Source organism: Haliotis rufescens, unplaced genomic scaffold, assembly GCF_023055435.1.
Source record: "Haliotis rufescens isolate VD_foot unplaced genomic scaffold, xgHalRufe1.0.p SCAF_14, whole genome shotgun sequence".
NCBI lineage: Eukaryota > Metazoa > Mollusca > Gastropoda > Lepetellida > Haliotidae > Haliotis > Haliotis rufescens.
In genome coordinates this window covers 10,824,465-10,841,893 of record NW_025963824.1, presented here as the reverse complement: position 1 = coordinate 10,841,893, position 17,429 = coordinate 10,824,465, and the positions used below count along the sequence as shown (strand labels likewise).

Sequence of the window (17,429 nt, the reverse complement as noted above, 5' to 3'; positions counted from 1 at the left end):
AAAGGGGTGACAAAGGAAAGTATTGTCGCCCATTTTTTGGAAAGGTTACGATTTCGTATCGTAGTTGACAAAGCCCGTTTGCCTGACAATTTATTTAATCTTTACTGGGTGCAGTGTTCATTGTTCTGCACCGTCAACAATAACAAGGTGGAATTTACATTTTAATTGATAACTATAAAGACTGTTTATGAAGAATATCATATATATTATTATATTATTGTATGTACTTTCCACCTTTAGTTTTGTAATCACCCCGACATTATAGTCTACCATCCCATGTGAAAATAGGTTATATGGATAGACTATTAGGACCCAGGCACCTTTTCTTTTAATCATCATTCCTTTCTTCATCGCCATTTTCATTTAAAGTATGTTTTATCATGTCCATTGCTATCCTTCAAGGTGCCTGGGGAGCATTGTTCTTCGGGCCATTTAAATGTAAATAAACTTTATTAAAAACAAACAAAAAAAAAAAAAAAAAAAAAAAACAAGGCTGTGGGCCCGGGGCGAGACCTTTCCATTGCACATCGGCTTGGTTGACCCCTGCGATCATCCCAAATGTGGACGACTCGGGTGCGCAATTTATAAGTGTGGGGGACTGCGTTCGCGCTCTCCCCTGGAAAAAACAATCAAAAATAGAAATGCCTTTTTTCATTCTGTTTGTCTATCATGACATGTTCAGTTGTTGTTGTTGTTGTTGTTGTTGTTGTTGTTGTTGTTGTTGTTGTTGTTGTTGATGATGATGTGTTTATTTTGCTGAGTAGCTCCCAAGGAGAAAGATAGGACCCGGAAGGAAACTTGGGTGTTGACATGGAAGTTACCTCCCCTGGGTACCTGGCGCAAGGTGCATGTCTATGCAGCCTAAAATGCAAATAAAGCCATTTCCGTCTCGTTCTTCCTACCAATAATCTTTGCATAAAGCGAACGGGTGAATGTAGTGCCATGTACAGGGAAGTATAAAAATGTTTGAACTGAAATGGAATATATGTGAAGTTTTGCTTACAAGACACCTGAATGAGGTGATGTGTATGTTTGTAGTGATGGTTAGGAAGCTGCAGTTTCAGGCATACTTACCTGGCACAGGCTTAACAGTGATCCGCAAGGCTGTGGGCCCGGGGCGAGACCTTTCCATTGCACATCGGCTTGGTTGACCCCTGCGATCATCCCAAATGTGGACGACTCGGGTGCGCAATTTATAAGTGTGGGGGACTGCGTTCGCGCTCTCCCCTGGAAAAAACAATCAAAAATAGAAATGCCTTTTTTCATTCTGTTTGTCTATCATGACATGTTCAGTTGTTGTTGTTGTTGTTGTTGTTGTTGTTGTTGATGATGATGTGTTTATTTTGCTGAGTAGCTCCCAAGGAGAAAGATAGGACCCGGAAGGAAACTTGGGTGTTGACATGGAAGTTACCTCCCCTGGGTACCTGGCGCAAGGTGCATGTCTATGCAGCCTAAAATGCAAATAAAGCCATTTCCGTCTCGTTCTTCCTACCAATAATCTTTGCATAAAGCGAACGGGTGAATGTAGTGCCATGTACAGGGAAGTATAAAAATGTTTGAACTGAAATGGAATATATGTGAAGTTTTGCTTACAAGACACCTGAATGAGGTGATGTGTATGTTTGTAGTGATGGTTAGGAAGCTGCAGTTTCAGGCATACTTACCTGGCACAGGCTTAACAGTGATCCGCAAGGCTGTGGGCCCGGGGCGAGACCTTTCCATTGCGATCATCCCAAATGTGGACGACTCGGGTGCGCAATTTATAAGTGTGGGGGACTGCGTTCGCGCTCTCCCCTGGAAAAAACAATCAAAAATAGAAATGCCTTTTTTCATTCTGTTTGTCTATCATGACATGTTCAGTTGTTGTTGTTGTTGTTGTTGTTGTTGTTGTTGATGATGATGTGTTTATTTTGCTGAGTAGCTCCCAAGGAGAAAGATAGGACCCGGAAGGAAACTTGGGTGTTGACATGGAAGTTACCTCCCCTGGGTACCTGGCGCAAGGTGCATGTCTATGCAGCCTAAAATGCAAATAAAGCCATTTCCGTCTCGTTCTTCCTACCAATAATCTTTGCATAAAGCGAACGGGTGAATGTAGTGCCATGTACAGGGAAGTATAAAAATGTTTGAACTGAAATGGAATATATGTGAAGTTTTGCTTACAAGACACCTGAATGAGGTGATGTGTATGTTTGTAGTGATGGTTAGGAAGCTGCAGTTTTCATCTCAAAATAACATAATAAACTCAGATCAAAGCGGTTTCACTCCTCGCCGCTCCACCCTAGATAACCTCGCTCGTCTCGAACAGGATATTAAAACCGGTCAACTAAACAAACAATACACAACAGGCATCTTTCTGGACTTCTCTAAAGCCTTTGATATGGTATGGCATAACGGATTAATCCAAAAACTTAAAAAAATAGGACTTAAAGGTCAAATCGTAAACTACATCCAAAGCTTCCTCCAAAACCGCAAAATTACAGTGGGTATAGACCAGGCCTTGTCAGAGCAGTGTCCCCTGGAAAACGGCACCCCTCAAGGCAGCATTCTTAGCCCCACACTTTTTAACATAATGATAAACGACCTATTTGATGGCTTATCCCCCAAAATAAACACCTCAAAATTTGCGGATGACGGAGCCCTATGGATCCGCTCCAAAAGTATCTTAACATCTCAGGACTTACTACAAAAATCCCTAAACAAAATACAAAACTGGGCAGACAAATGGGGCTTCTCCCTAAACTCCGAAAAAACGACAGGAATAGTATTCAAACACAAAAATATGAGACGGGCCTCCCCTCTCCTCAAACTAAACAATAAACCAATCATATTTCAAAAGCAAACTAAATTCCTAGGTCTAATCTTCGACGAGCATCTCTCCTGGGATGCTCACGTCCAAAACCTAACCACCAGATGTAGCAAAGATCTAAACACACTAAGATGCCTAACCGGCTCCAACTGGGGAGCCTCTAAAGATACCCTCCTCAGCCTCTACACATCCCTAATCAGATCTAAACTAGACTACGGCTGTGCCATATACGATACCCTAAACGAAACCCTAACCAAAAAACTAGATTCAATACAATATCAAGCCCTCAAACTAGTAACACGTACTCAACATGGCACCTCCCTCACATCACTTCAGGCCCTTACAGGAGAAATGCCACTAAATTTACGTAGACAACACTTAACACTAAACTTCTGGGCAGCATCTCAATCAAACCCCCTTCTCCAAAACATGCTAAACCAAAACATACGTCCCCAAAACCAGGCACTAACTAGAAAACACCCTCTACTCACCCCAATATCCCAACGAATAATAAACTACCATAACGAACACCAAATAGGAAACCAACAACAAAACTGCAAACAATCAAACGTATTCACCCCAAAACTTAAAATCCCCAAAATAGACACATCCCTAGCCAACACAATAAACAAACAAACCGACCCAAACCTAGCTAAAAGCACATCACTAGCTTACATCCATCAAAAATGGCCAAATTGGTGTCACATATACACAGACGGATCCGCTGATCCGATTACAAATCACACAGGTTTCGGAGTCCATATAGCCCAACCAGTCAAAAATACTCAATCCTTCCGACTCCCAAACAACCAATCTATATTCACCGCAGAGCTCATGGGTATCGCCACGGCGCTCCACAGCCATCACACCAAAAACCAAAAAAAAATCTTAATACTCTCAGACTCACTAAGCGGACTTCAGGCCCTCCAAAACAAAAACACCAAAAACCGCCCCAAATTAATACACCAAATTCTCAAAAGCGTAAACAAACTAACAGAGGCAGGCAAAAACATACAACTTATCTGGATACCAGCTCACGTAGGAATTTACGGGAATGAAAACGCAGACAGAGCCGCAAAACAATCCCTAAAAATACCAGACATAAGCCTTAAGCTACCAATATCTAAAGCAGAAATCAAAAGTATAAACAAACGTAAAATCACCCAAAAATGGCATAACCTCTATCAAAACACAAAAACCCAAATCCTAAAAACCCTCAAAAAACCCCTCACCAAACCAAAAATCCTCCATCCCTCCAAAAAAATCGATAGAATAATCACCAAACTCCAAACAGGACACACCAAACTAAATAACCACCTTCTAAAACTAAAAAAACACGCAAACGGGAAGTGCCCACACTGCACTCACCCAGAAACAATAGACCACGTACTACTACATTGCACCCACTACCTCACACAACGTACAACATTACAAACCAACCTAAATCCAAATAACGCTCTTACCTTAGAAGCAATCCTTAACCCCCAAAATAAAATAGAAAACTTCAAAGCCCTAGGCATTTACCTAACCAAAACAGAACTAATTAACCGTATTTAAAACTTCACTAAACCACCAACACTAAACATCCAAAAAACATCAACTCACCCCCACACACTCCCTTAGTCCCAACCACTCCCCCAAGGCATGTATTCCAAATCTCAAAATTTCAAAACTTTATATAAGCAACCACTAAACCCCCCTCCTTGGTTGCACTCCTCTCGCTACCACTTTTATACCACTAAATGGCCCGACCGGGCCCGTGTGCGAAATACGCTCCAGTCGGAAAGCGCACGTAAAATCTCCTAATATAAGTAAGTAAGTAAGTTTCAGGCATACTTACCTGGCACAGGCTTAACAGTGATCCGCAAGGCTGTGGGCCCGGGGCGAGACCTTTCCATTGCACATCGGCTTGGTTGACCCCTGCGATCATCCCAAATGTGGACGACTCGGGTGCGCAATTTATAAGTGTGGGGGACTGCGTTCGCGCTCTCCCCTGGAAAAAACAATCAAAAATAGAAATGCCTTTTTTCATTCTGTTTGTCTATCATGACATGTTCAGTTGTTGTTGTTGTTGTTGTTGTTGTTGTTGTTGTTGATGATGATGTGTTTATTTTGCTGAGTAGCTCCCAAGGAGAAAGATAGGACCCGGAAGGAAACTTGGGTGTTGACATGGAAGTTACCTCCCCTGGGTACCTGGCGCAAGGTGCATGTCTATGCAGCCTAAAATGCAAATAAAGCCATTTCCGTCTCGTTCTTCCTACCAATAATCTTTGCATAAAGCGAACGGGTGAATGTAGTGCCATGTACAGGGAAGTATAAAAATGTTTGAACTGAAATGGAATATATGTGAAGTTTTGCTTACAAGACACCTGAATGAGGTGATGTGTATGTTTGTAGTGATGGTTAGGAAGCTGCAGTTTCAGGCATACTTACCTGGCACAGGCTTAACAGTGATCCGCAAGGCTGTGGGCCCGGGGCGAGACCTTTCCATTGCACATCGGCTTGGTTGACCCCTGCGATCATCCCAAATGTGGACGACTCGGGTGCGCAATTTATAAGTGTGGGGGACTGCGTTCGCGCTCTCCCCTGGAAAAAACAATCAAAAATAGAAATGCCTTTTTTCATTCTGTTTGTCTATCATGACATGTTCAGTTGTTGTTGTTGTTGTTGTTGTTGTTGTTGTTGATGATGATGTGTTTATTTTGCTGAGTAGCTCCCAAGGAGAAAGATAGGACCCGGAAGGAAACTTGGGTGTTGACATGGAAGTTACCTCCCCTGGGTACCTGGCGCAAGGTGCATGTCTATGCAGCCTAAAATGCAAATAAAGCCATTTCCGTCTCGTTCTTCCTACCAATAATCTTTGCATAAAGCGAACGGGTGAATGTAGTGCCATGTACAGGGAAGTATAAAAATGTTTGAACTGAAATGGAATATATGTGAAGTTTTGCTTACAAGACACCTGAATGAGGTGATGTGTATGTTTGTAGTGATGGTTAGGAAGCTGCAGTTTCAGGCATACTTACCTGGCACAGGCTTAACAGTGATCCGCAAGGCTGTGGGCCCGGGGCGAGACCTTTCCATTGCACATCGGCTTGGTTGACCCCTGCGATCATCCCAAATGTGGACGACTCGGGTGCGCAATTTATAAGTGTGGGGGACTGCGTTCGCGCTCTCCCCTGGAAAAAACAATCAAAAATAGAAATGCCTTTTTTCATTCTGTTTGTCTATCATGACATGTTCAGTTGTTGTTGTTGTTGTTGTTGTTGTTGTTGTTGTTGTTGTTGATGATGATGTGTTTATTTTGCTGAGTAGCTCCCAAGGAGAAAGATAGGACCCGGAAGGAAACTTGGGTGTTGACATGGAAGTTACCTCCCCTGGGTACCTGGCGCAAGGTGCATGTCTATGCAGCCTAAAATGCAAATAAAGCCATTTCCGTCTCGTTCTTCCTACCAATAATCTTTGCATAAAGCGAACGGGTGAATGTAGTGCCATGTACAGGGAAGTATAAAAATGTTTGAACTGAAATGGAATATATGTGAAGTTTTGCTTACAAGACACCTGAATGAGGTGATGTGTATGTTTGTAGTGATGGTTAGGAAGCTGCAGTTTCAGGCATACTTACCTGGCACAGGCTTAACAGTGATCCGCAAGGCTGTGGGCCCGGGGCGAGACCTTTCCATTGCACATCGGCTTGGTTGACCCCTGCGATCATCCCAAATGTGGACGACTCGGGTGCGCAATTTATAAGTGTGGGGGACTGCGTTCGCGCTCTCCCCTGGAAAAAACAATCAAAAATAGAAATGCCTTTTTTATTCTGTTTGTCTATCATGACATGTTCAGTTGTTGTTGTTGTTGTTGTTGTTGTTGTTGTTGTTGATGATGATGTGTTTATTTTGCTGAGTAGCTCCCAAGGAGAAAGATAGGACCCGGAAGGAAACTTGGGTGTTGACATGGAAGTTACCTCCCCTGGGTACCTGGCGCAAGGTGCATGTCTATGCAGCCTAAAATGCAAATAAAGCCATTTCCGTCTCGTTCTTCCTACCAATAATCTTTGCATAAAGCGAACGGGTGAATGTAGTGCCATGTACAGGGAAGTATAAAAATGTTTGAACTGAAATGGAATATATGTGAAGTTTTGCTTACAAGACACCTGAATGAGGTGATGTGTATGTTTGTAGTGATGGTTAGGAAGCTGCAGTTTCAGGCATACTTACCTGGCACAGGCTTAACAGTGATCCGCAAGGCTGTGGGCCCGGGGCGAGACCTTTCCATTGCACATCGGCTTGGTTGACCCCTGCGATCATCCCAAATGTGGACGACTCGGGTGCGCAATTTATAAGTGTGGGGGACTGCGTTCGCGCTCTCCCCTGGAAAAAACAATCAAAAATAGAAATGCCTTTTTTCATTCTGTTTGTCTATCATGACATGTTCAGTTGTTGTTGTTGTTGTTGTTGTTGTTGTTGTTGTTGTTGTTGTTGATGATGATGTGTTTATTTTGCTGAGTAGCTCCCAAGGAGAAAGATAGGACCCGGAAGGAAACTTGGGTGTTGACATGGAAGTTACCTCCCCTGGGTACCTGGCGCAAGGTGCATGTCTATGCAGCCTAAAATGCAAATAAAGCCATTTCCGTCTCGTTCTTCCTACCAATAATCTTTGCATAAAGCGAACGGGTGAATGTAGTGCCATGTACAGGGAAGTATAAAAATGTTTGAACTGAAATGGAATATATGTGAAGTTTTGCTTACAAGACACCTGAATGAGGTGATGTGTATGTTTGTAGTGATGGTTAGGAAGCTGCAGTTTCAGGCATACTTACCTGGCACAGGCTTAACAGTGATCCGCAAGGCTGTGGGCCCGGGGCGAGACCTTTCCATTGCACATCGGCTTGGTTGACCCCTGCGATCATCCCAAATGTGGACGACTCGGGTGCGCAATTTATAAGTGTGGGGGACTGCGTTCGCGCTCTCCCCTGGAAAAAACAATCAAAAATAGAAATGCCTTTTTTCATTCTGTTTGTCTATCATGACATGTTCAGTTGTTGTTGTTGTTGTTGTTGTTGTTGTTGTTGTTGTTGTTGTTGATGATGATGTGTTTATTTTGCTGAGTAGCTCCCAAGGAGAAAGATAGGACCCGGAAGGAAACTTGGGTGTTGACATGGAAGTTACCTCCCCTGGGTACCTGGCGCAAGGTGCATGTCTATGCAGCCTAAAATGCAAATAAAGCCATTTCCGTCTCGTTCTTCCTACCAATAATCTTTGCATAAAGCGAACGGGTGAATGTAGTGCCATGTACAGGGAAGTATAAAAATGTTTGAACTGAAATGGAATATATGTGAAGTTTTGCTTACAAGACACCTGAATGAGGTGATGTGTATGTTTGTAGTGATGGTTAGGAAGCTGCAGTTTCAGGCATACTTACCTGGCACAGGCTTAACAGTGATCCGCAAGGCTGTGGGCCCGGGGCGAGACCTTTCCATTGCACATCGGCTTGGTTGACCCCTGCGATCATCCCAAATGTGGACGACTCGGGTGCGCAATTTATAAGTGTGGGGGACTGCGTTCGCGCTCTCCCCTGGAAAAAACAATCAAAAATAGAAATGCCTTTTTTCATTCTGTTTGTCTATCATGACATGTTCAGTTGTTGTTGTTGTTGTTGTTGTTGATGATGATGTGTTTATTTTGCTGAGTAGCTCCCAAGGAGAAAGATAGGACCCGGAAGGAAACTTGGGTGTTGACATGGAAGTTACCTCCCCTGGGTACCTGGCGCAAGGTGCATGTCTATGCAGCCTAAAATGCAAATAAAGCCATTTCCGTCTCGTTCTTCCTACCAATAATCTTTGCATAAAGCGAACGGGTGAATGTAGTGCCATGTACAGGGAAGTATAAAAATGTTTGAACTGAAATGGAATATATGTGAAGTTTTGCTTACAAGACACCTGAATGAGGTGATGTGTATGTTTGTAGTGATGGTTAGGAAGCTGCAGTTTCAGGCATACTTACCTGGCACAGGCTTAACAGTGATCCGCAAGGCTGTGGGCCCGGGGCGAGACCTTTCCATTGCACATCGGCTTGGTTGACCCCTGCGATCATCCCAAATGTGGACGACTCGGGTGCGCAATTTATAAGTGTGGGGGACTGCGTTCGCGCTCTCCCCTGGAAAAAACAATCAAAAATAGAAATGCCTTTTTTTCATTCTGTTTGTCTATCATGACATGTTCAGTTGTTGTTGTTGTTGTTGTTGTTGTTGTTGTTGTTGTTGATGATGATGTGTTTATTTTGCTGAGTAGCTCCCAAGGAGAAAGATAGGACCCGGAAGGAAACTTGGGTGTTGACATGGAAGTTACCTCCCCTGGGTACCTGGCGCAAGGTGCATGTCTATGCAGCCTAAAATGCAAATAAAGCCATTTCCGTCTCGTTCTTCCTACCAATAATCTTTGCATAAAGCGAACGGGTGAATGTAGTGCCATGTACAGGGAAGTATAAAAATGTTTGAACTGAAATGGAATATATGTGAAGTTTTGCTTACAAGACACCTGAATGAGGTGATGTGTATGTTTGTAGTGATGGTTAGGAAGCTGCAGTTTCAGGCATACTTACCTGGCACAGGCTTAACAGTGATCCGCAAGGCTGTGGGCCCGGGGCGAGACCTTTCCATTGCACATCGGCTTGGTTGACCCCTGCGATCATCCCAAATGTGGACGACTCGGGTGCGCAATTTATAAGTGTGGGGGACTGCGTTCGCGCTCTCCCCTGGAAAAAACAATCAAAAATAGAAATGCCTTTTTTCATTCTGTTTGTCTATCATGACATGTTCAGTTGTTGTTGTTGTTGTTGTTGTTGTTGTTGCTCTCCCCTGGAAAAAACAATCAAAAATAGAAATGCCTTTTTTCATTCTGTTTGTCTATCATGACATGTTCAGTTGTTGTTGTTGTTGTTGTTGTTGTTGTTGTTGTTGTTGATGATGATGTGTTTATTTTGCTGAGTAGCTCCCAAGGAGAAAGATAGGACCCGGAAGGAAACTTGGGTGTTGACATGAAAGTTACCTCCCCTGGGTACCTGGCGCAAGGTGCATGTCTATGCAGCCTAAAATGCAAATAAAGCCATTTCCGTCTCGTTCTTCCTACCAATAATCTTTGCATAAAGCGAACGGGTGAATGTAGTGCCATGTACAGGGAAGTATAAAAATGTTTGAACTGAAATGGAATATATGTGAAGTTTTGCTTACAAGACACCTGAATGAGGTGATGTGTATGTTTGTAGTGATGGTTAGGAAGCTGCAGTTTCAGGCATACTTACCTGGCACAGGCTTTGCAGCGATCAGCAGGAAAGTATCGAGCAGTAATATATTTTTTCCAAACAGGTCTACGGGCGGGCAGGACATCTTGTCCTTTGTCTTCGGACTCCCCCCATCTCGTATTGTGCATCATGGCAGCCATTATAAGCTCAGGTAATGGCCCCAGGAAATCCGAGACAACACCCAGCATCAGGAGAAGGGTCGTCAAGTTGGATTTTGTTGGCCCGGAACGGTTTTCCGTAACAAGGTACAAGCTCTTCACCTTCCTGTATGGATTCCTTGGAAACAGTATCAATAGACTGACGAGGAGGGATAAAGCCACAGAATGGTTTTTAACTTTGGATTCAGAGGAGTTGGCTGAAGAGCTCCACGAAGAAGGTTTTAAAGAGTTGTCACCAAAATTGAGTGTTTACTTCTCCCTCATCAACAAAGTGAGAACATCTGTGAGAGTTCATTGGCTACCTGAAGAATACGGATGTGCATTTTTGACAAGATTCTTTGCGGACTATGGAAAAGTTATAAATGTGGAGGAAGACGTTAGCAAAGAGGAGTTTGACAAGGGCTGCTTTATGGGATCATATAATGTGCTCTTAGAGATGAACTATGAAGACATTGCTTTGATCCCTCACCTTGTGAATATCACTGGACGAAGTAGTGCCTTTCCTTTATTGTTCACATTGGCCGGAAGAACCCCCCTTTGTCTGAAATGTCATGAGGTAGGACATGTCAGAAAGGAATGTTCAGGGAGTGCTAAGATGCAAGCACAAGTTACCTCCTATCGGCCTGCCCGGAAATCATACTCTGAAGCAGTGACTAACAATAAACAGGCAAGCACCTTTAGAGATGATGAAGAAGAAATTGAGAAGGAGATGAAGGAGATGGAGGAAGCAGCAGCAAGGGAGGATTGGTCACTTCAGAACCCAACAGAGGAGAAGGAGAAGGAGAAGGGGACTCAGCCTCCAGATGAAGAACCCATTCAGACAGGGCCAGTTCACACTGGGTCTTCAGAACATGTGCCAGTAATTCAGGTTCCATGCGACCAGCCAACACCGGATTCCAAAATGGACACTGATATCCCAGAAGGACATAGAAAACGACCGTTGTCTCCTAGTAGACACAATTACTCAGCAGCTAAAATGGTCAAGGACACCATGGAGGACGCACACAGAAGAGAACAATTAAACTGGGGGATGACTGCGCCTGGAAAGGATATAGACACAGACTCAACCGGAAGTCCGGGCAGTGTTACCACTTGATACCAGTTTTGTGTTTTGTGATTCTATGTTGACGATATGGAAACGCCCCCGGACAATGATTCTGAATATTGGATACTGTATTGACGGCTCTGAGCCGGGATTCTATAGTGCGGTACGTATATTAAAATCATGTATATATTTTGTTGTTAACTATCGATATATGCAATTTTATATGAAGGGGGGGCTTCATGTTATGTATATACGTTTGAGTCAGTTTTAGTACTCTCATATCACTAAAAATGTATAAATTTGCAACAATAAATTGTGCGGGGATGAGGGGCTTGACCAGAAGGCGTGTGTTATGTGAAGAATGGAAGAGAATGAATGTGGACATTTTATTTATACAAGAAAGTCATGTGGCAAGTGTGAAAGAAGGAGAGACTGTAGAGAAAGAATTTGGATGTAAAGCCTTCTGGAGTTTTGGGACAGGTAATGCACGTGGGGTTGGTATCTTACTCTCAGAAAAGTTAAATTATAAAATTGTTAAATTTCATTATGATTTTGATGGCAGGCTCTTTGTTTTAGATATTGATATTGATAATAATTCGTTTAGATTCATAAACGTATATGCTCCTAATTATTATACAGATAGGCGGGATTTCCTGTTATCATTAGAACATTACTTTGTTACTCGTCGCCTTGTTGTTCTCGGGGGAGATTTTAATTTCGTTTTATCAACTGTTCTGGATAAAGTGGGGGGGAACCCAAAATGTGGTACAGGGGGGGCAACGATTCTAAATCGTTATCAAAATTTATACAAATTAATAGACCCTTTTCGGGAATTATATAAAACTAAAGTTATGACAACATGGCGAGGTGGAAATGTTAGCTGTCGGCTAGATCGATTTTATATCTCTGCTCCATTAATACCGGCTGTCAAAAGTTGTGATGTTCAGCCATGTTCCATTTCTGATCACGATTATTGTGTTCTAGGTTTGGAGGTTGTTGATTGCATCTCTGTAGGACCTGGTTATTGGAAATTTAATAATTCCTTGCTCAAAGACAAATCATTTGTGTCGGAATTTCAGAAATTTTGGGAATGTTTACATGTTCAGACTGATTTGTCTCTTTCGGACTGGGATAGCTTTAAAGCTCAAATTAAAACTTTTGTTTTGGGGTATGGAAAAAAGTCAGCTGCCAATAAAAGACAGATTTTACAGCAGCTTCAAAGGCGATACAGAGATCTGCTAACTGCAGAAAGTCAGAGGCCTGGGGAGTATGTAGAGCAGTTAAAAGCGGTCAAATCACAACTTTATGACTTTCATTATGATAAGGTACAAGGAAGTGCAATCCGCTCCAGAGTGCAAGTCTTAGAAAATAATGAACAACCATCTAAACATTTCTTAAAGTCGGAATTTAAGCGCTCTGGAGATAAAATCATTCGTGTTTTGGAGAATGGTTCAGAAATCTATGACAAAAATGATTCTATTCGTAACTATTGCAGGGAGTTCTATGAAAACTTATATACCCCTGAGGAAATTGATGATTTTTACTGTTCAGAATTCATTGAGGACTTGCCTTTCTTGGATAGCGCTTCAGCTGATAGTCTGGAGGGAGCTGTGACAAAAGAGGAGATTTTATTGTCTTTAAAAGGGATGGATAACAATAAAGCCCCAGGGTTGGATGGTTTAAGTAAAGAGTTTTACATAACGTTTTGGCCACTATTTCAAGATATTTTTGTACACATTTATAATTTATCAATAAAATTGGGTACTCTTAGCAATTCACAAAAACTAGGATGTATTTCTCTGTTATGTAAGGACCCTAAAAATCCTCAATTGTTACGAAATTGGCGCCCTATTAGTCTGTTAAATGTAGATTACAAAATATTATCTAGAGTTGTACAAAACCGGTTGTCATCAGTTATTGCTGAGATCGTGCATCCTGATCAGACATGTTCTATCAGAGGCCGATCAATAGCAGACAACATACATCTTCTACGAAATGTAGTAGATTATGTGGAGCAAAAAGGAGATTCTGTGGCCTTCGTTTGTCTTGATCAAGAGAAGGCTTTTGATCGGGTAAATCATGAATTCATGTTCAAGGCCTTACATCAGTATGGGTTTGGTCCAGAGTTTATCAACCTGGTCAGCCTCTTATACAATAATGTACAAAGTACAGTGTTGGTTAATGGTAATCTCTCGGATACATTCCCCGTTAGGAGGGGGGTCAGGCAAGGCTGCAGCCTAAGCCCATTGTTATATGTTTTAGTTTTTGAACCTTTTGCCATTAAAGTAAGGAATGATAAATTAATCAAGGGCATAAAAATCCCCGGTGTTAACGAAGAAGCCAAAATATCAGCCTATGCTGATGACGGGACTGGTATTTGTGTGAATGAGAGGAGTGTCAGACGTTTACTTCAAGTGAGTGAGTGGTATGCTCGTGGTACTGGTGCTCGTTTGAACATGGCTAAAACCAAAGCCATATCTTTTGGGAAATGGTGTTCTTCGGCCGACCACCCTTTTGGTATATCATGGCCCGACTCATGTAAAATTTTGGGGGTAGTTTTTGGTAAGAATGTCACTTCTGATGATAATTGGAACAAAATTTTAACCAAATTCCACGGGGTTCTAAATTTTGCATTTAAAGACAGATTTTTATCAGTGTATGGTAAATCTGTAATCTGTAACGTCATGGCCATGTCGAAGTTGTGGTATGTTGCATCTGTATTGCACATGCCCAAGCACTTTGTTGATATTTTCACACGAGTAGCATTTGACTTTTTTTGGGAATCCCATCTATTTGAACCTCTCTCTAGGACTATCTTATATAATAATATAGATGTTGGAGGTGTTAACTTTCCCCATATTCCTTCTCGTCTGCATGCTTTACGTCTTTACCATTTATATAAAATCATTAATAATAGTCAGTGTAAATATTCCTGTTTTGCGCTCTACTGGATTGGCTTTTCACTGAAGCATATCAAACCTGAATTCGCTTCAAATTTAAAGCCACACTCTGCATATATCCCTCCCTATTACAAAAAAGTGTTAGACTCATATAGATATTTTAATTCGTTATATCCTGATTATGATTGGAGTGTCCCTGTAAAAAGTGGTGTATTTTATAAACTGTTGATTGCCCATGTATGTACAGAGCCTGCTATCTTTAAATATTTTTCTAATGTACAATTTAAATCTGCCTTCACATTGCTCAACGACTCATTCATAGATCCCCTTGTTAAAAATTTATCCTGGCGTCTTCTTCATGACATTGTCCCAACTAACTTTACTCTTTTTTGCAAACGACATTCCCTCATAAAAAAATGTACTTTTTGCAATGAAAATGAGTCTGTTGAGCATCTATTTTACAATTGTAATATGGTCTCTACTTTGTGGAATATCGTCAGCAAATGGGTTTTGGATTTATCTTTTGGCTTGATGGATTTAAATGCTAATAAGATTAGGTTTAATCAGTTATCCTTTTGTCATTGCAAATATCGGAAAAGCGTCATGGTGTACCTGGTGTGTTTGGCCAAGCATCAGATTTGGGTTGATAGGTGTCATGTAAAAAATGGTAGGAAAGGGGTGACAAAGGAAAGTATTGTCGCCCATTTTTTGGAAAGGTTACGATTTCGTATCGTAGTTGACAAAGCCCGTTTGCCTGACAATTTATTTAATCTTTACTGGGTGCAGTGTTCATTGTTCTGCACCGTCAACAATAACAAGGTGGAATTTACATTTTAATTGATAACTATAAAGACTGTTTATGAAGAATATCATATATATTATTATATTATTGTATGTACTTTCCACCTTTAGTTTTGTAATCACCCCGACATTATAGTCTACCATCCCATGTGAAAATAGGTTATATGGATAGACTATTAGGACCCAGGCACCTTTTCTTTTAATCATCATTCCTTTCTTCATCGCCATTTTCATTTAAAGTATGTTTTATCATGTCCATTGCTATCCTTCAAGGTGCCTGGGGAGCATTGTTCTTCGGGCCATTTAAATGTAAATAAACTTTATTAAAAACAAAAAAAAAACAAAAAAAAAAAAACAAGGCTGTGGGCCCGGGGCGAGACCTTTCCATTGCACATCGGCTTGGTTGACCCCTGCGATCATCCCAAATGTGGACGACTCGGGTGCGCAATTTATAAGTGTGGGGGACTGCGTTCGCGCTCTCCCCTGGAAAAAACAATCAAAAATAGAAATGCCTTTTTTCATTCTGTTTGTCTATCATGACATGTTCAGTTGTTGTTGTTGTTGTTGTTGTTGTTGTTGTTGTTGTTGTTGTTGTTGTTGATGATGATGTGTTTATTTTGCTGAGTAGCTCCCAAGGAGAAAGATAGGACCCGGAAGGAAACTTGGGTGTTGACATGGAAGTTACCTCCCCTGGGTACCTGGCGCAAGGTGCATGTCTATGCAGCCTAAAATGCAAATAAAGCCATTTCCGTCTCGTTCTTCCTACCAATAATCTTTGCATAAAGCGAACGGGTGAATGTAGTGCCATGTACAGGGAAGTATAAAAATGTTTGAACTGAAATGGAATATATGTGAAGTTTTGCTTACAAGACACCTGAATGAGGTGATGTGTATGTTTGTAGTGATGGTTAGGAAGCTGCAGTTTCAGGCATACTTACCTGGCACAGGCTTAACAGTGATCCGCAAGGCTGTGGGCCCGGGGCGAGACCTTTCCATTGCACATCGGCTTGGTTGACCCCTGCGATCATCCCAAATGTGGACGACTCGGGTGCGCAATTTATAAGTGTGGGGGACTGCGTTCGCGCTCTCCCCTGGAAAAAACAATCAAAAATAGAAATGCCTTTTTTCATTCTGTTTGTCTATCATGACATGTTCAGTTGTTGTTGTTGTTGTTGTTGTTGTTGTTGTTGATGATGATGTGTTTATTTTGCTGAGTAGCTCCCAAGGAGAAAGATAGGACCCGGAAGGAAACTTGGGTGTTGACATGGAAGTTACCTCCCCTGGGTACCTGGCGCAAGGTGCATGTCTATGCAGCCTAAAATGCAAATAAAGCCATTTCCGTCTCGTTCTTCCTACCAATAATCTTTGCATAAAGCGAACGGGTGAATGTAGTGCCATGTACAGGGAAGTATAAAAATGTTTGAACTGAAATGGAATATATGTGAAGTTTTGCTTACAAGACACCTGAATGAGGTGATGTGTATGTTTGTAGTGATGGTTAGGAAGCTGCAGTTTCAGGCATACTTACCTGGCACAGGCTTAACAGTGATCCGCAAGGCTGTGGGCCCGGGGCGAGACCTTTCCATTGCACATCGGCTTGGTTGACCCCTGCGATCATCCCAAATGTGGACGACTCGGGTGCGCAATTTATAAGTGTGGGGGACTGCGTTCGCGCTCTCCCCTGGAAAAAACAATCAAAAATAGAAATGCCTTTTTTTCATTCTGTTTGTCTATCATGACATGTTCAGTTGTTGTTGTTGTTGTTGTTGTTGTTGTTGTTGTTGTTGATGATGATGTGTTTATTTTGCTGAGTAGCTCCCAAGGAGAAAGATAGGACCCGGAAGGAAACTTGGGTGTTGACATGGAAGTTACCTCCCCTGGGTACCTGGCGCAAGGTGCATGTCTATGCAGCCTAAAATGCAAATAAAGCCATTTCCGTCTCGTTCTTCCTACCAATAATCTTTGCATAAAGCGAACGGGTGAATGTAGTGCCATGTACAGGGAAGTATAAAAATGTTTGAACTGAAATGGAATATATGTGAAGTTTTGCTTACAAGACACCTGAATGAGGTGATGTGTATGTTTGTAGTGATGGTTAGGAAGCTGCAGTTTCAGGCATACTTACCTGGCACAGGCTTAACAGTGATCCGCAAGGCTGTGGGCCCGGGGCGAGACCTTTCCATTGCACATCGGCTTGGTTGACCCCTGCGATCATCCCAAATGTGGACGACTCGGGTGCGCAATTTATAAGTGTGGGGGACTGCGTTCGCGCTCTCCCCTGGAAAAAACAATCAAAAATAGAAATGCCTTTTTTCATTCTGTTTGTCTATCATGACATGTTCAGTTGTTGTTGTTGTTGTTGTTGTTGTTGTTGTTGTTGTTGTTGATGATGATGTGTTTATTTTGCTGAGTAGCTCCCAAGGA

The 17,429-nt window shown here is 42.0% G+C and overlaps 13 non-coding genes and 3 pseudogenes across 13 annotated transcripts; all 16 read left to right on the top strand.

Annotated features, from left to right (window-relative positions):
- The first annotated feature begins 481 nt into the window (after positions 1 to 481).
- On the top strand, positions 482 to 619 carry LOC125379591 (annotated as a pseudogene).
- Positions 620 to 1,066: 447 nt separating this feature from the next.
- On the top strand, positions 1,067 to 1,230 carry LOC125379403. The gene has a single exon (XR_007220763.1). It is a non-coding gene; the product is annotated as a U1 spliceosomal RNA (small nuclear RNA).
- Positions 1,231 to 1,656: 426 nt separating this feature from the next.
- LOC125379579 lies at positions 1,657 to 1,797 on the top strand (annotated as a pseudogene).
- Positions 1,798 to 4,638: 2,841 nt separating this feature from the next.
- Positions 4,639 to 4,802, top strand: LOC125379401. The gene has a single exon (XR_007220761.1). It is a non-coding gene; the product is annotated as a U1 spliceosomal RNA (small nuclear RNA).
- A 429-nt stretch (positions 4,803 to 5,231) lies between these two features.
- Positions 5,232 to 5,395, top strand: LOC125379400. Its single transcript, XR_007220760.1, has one exon. It is a non-coding gene; the product is annotated as a U1 spliceosomal RNA (small nuclear RNA).
- Positions 5,396 to 5,821: 426 nt separating this feature from the next.
- LOC125379399 lies at positions 5,822 to 5,985 on the top strand. The gene has a single exon (XR_007220759.1). It is a non-coding gene; the product is annotated as a U1 spliceosomal RNA (small nuclear RNA).
- Positions 5,986 to 6,420: 435 nt separating this feature from the next.
- Positions 6,421 to 6,584, top strand: LOC125379398. The gene has a single exon (XR_007220758.1). It is a non-coding gene; the product is annotated as a U1 spliceosomal RNA (small nuclear RNA).
- Positions 6,585 to 7,012: 428 nt separating this feature from the next.
- LOC125379397 lies at positions 7,013 to 7,176 on the top strand. The gene has a single exon (XR_007220757.1). It is a non-coding gene; the product is annotated as a U1 spliceosomal RNA (small nuclear RNA).
- A 438-nt stretch (positions 7,177 to 7,614) lies between these two features.
- LOC125379396 lies at positions 7,615 to 7,778 on the top strand. The gene has a single exon (XR_007220756.1). It is a non-coding gene; the product is annotated as a U1 spliceosomal RNA (small nuclear RNA).
- Positions 7,779 to 8,216: 438 nt separating this feature from the next.
- On the top strand, positions 8,217 to 8,380 carry LOC125379395. Its single transcript, XR_007220755.1, has one exon. It is a non-coding gene; the product is annotated as a U1 spliceosomal RNA (small nuclear RNA).
- A 417-nt stretch (positions 8,381 to 8,797) lies between these two features.
- LOC125379394 lies at positions 8,798 to 8,961 on the top strand. The gene has a single exon (XR_007220754.1). It is a non-coding gene; the product is annotated as a U1 spliceosomal RNA (small nuclear RNA).
- A 433-nt stretch (positions 8,962 to 9,394) lies between these two features.
- Positions 9,395 to 9,558, top strand: LOC125379393. Its single transcript, XR_007220753.1, has one exon. It is a non-coding gene; the product is annotated as a U1 spliceosomal RNA (small nuclear RNA).
- A 5,795-nt stretch (positions 9,559 to 15,353) lies between these two features.
- On the top strand, positions 15,354 to 15,491 carry LOC125379587 (annotated as a pseudogene).
- Positions 15,492 to 15,935: 444 nt separating this feature from the next.
- On the top strand, positions 15,936 to 16,099 carry LOC125379392. Its single transcript, XR_007220752.1, has one exon. It is a non-coding gene; the product is annotated as a U1 spliceosomal RNA (small nuclear RNA).
- Positions 16,100 to 16,525: 426 nt separating this feature from the next.
- On the top strand, positions 16,526 to 16,689 carry LOC125379390. Its single transcript, XR_007220750.1, has one exon. It is a non-coding gene; the product is annotated as a U1 spliceosomal RNA (small nuclear RNA).
- A 433-nt stretch (positions 16,690 to 17,122) lies between these two features.
- LOC125379389 lies at positions 17,123 to 17,286 on the top strand. Its single transcript, XR_007220749.1, has one exon. It is a non-coding gene; the product is annotated as a U1 spliceosomal RNA (small nuclear RNA).
- The last annotated feature ends 143 nt before the right edge of the window (positions 17,287 to 17,429 follow it).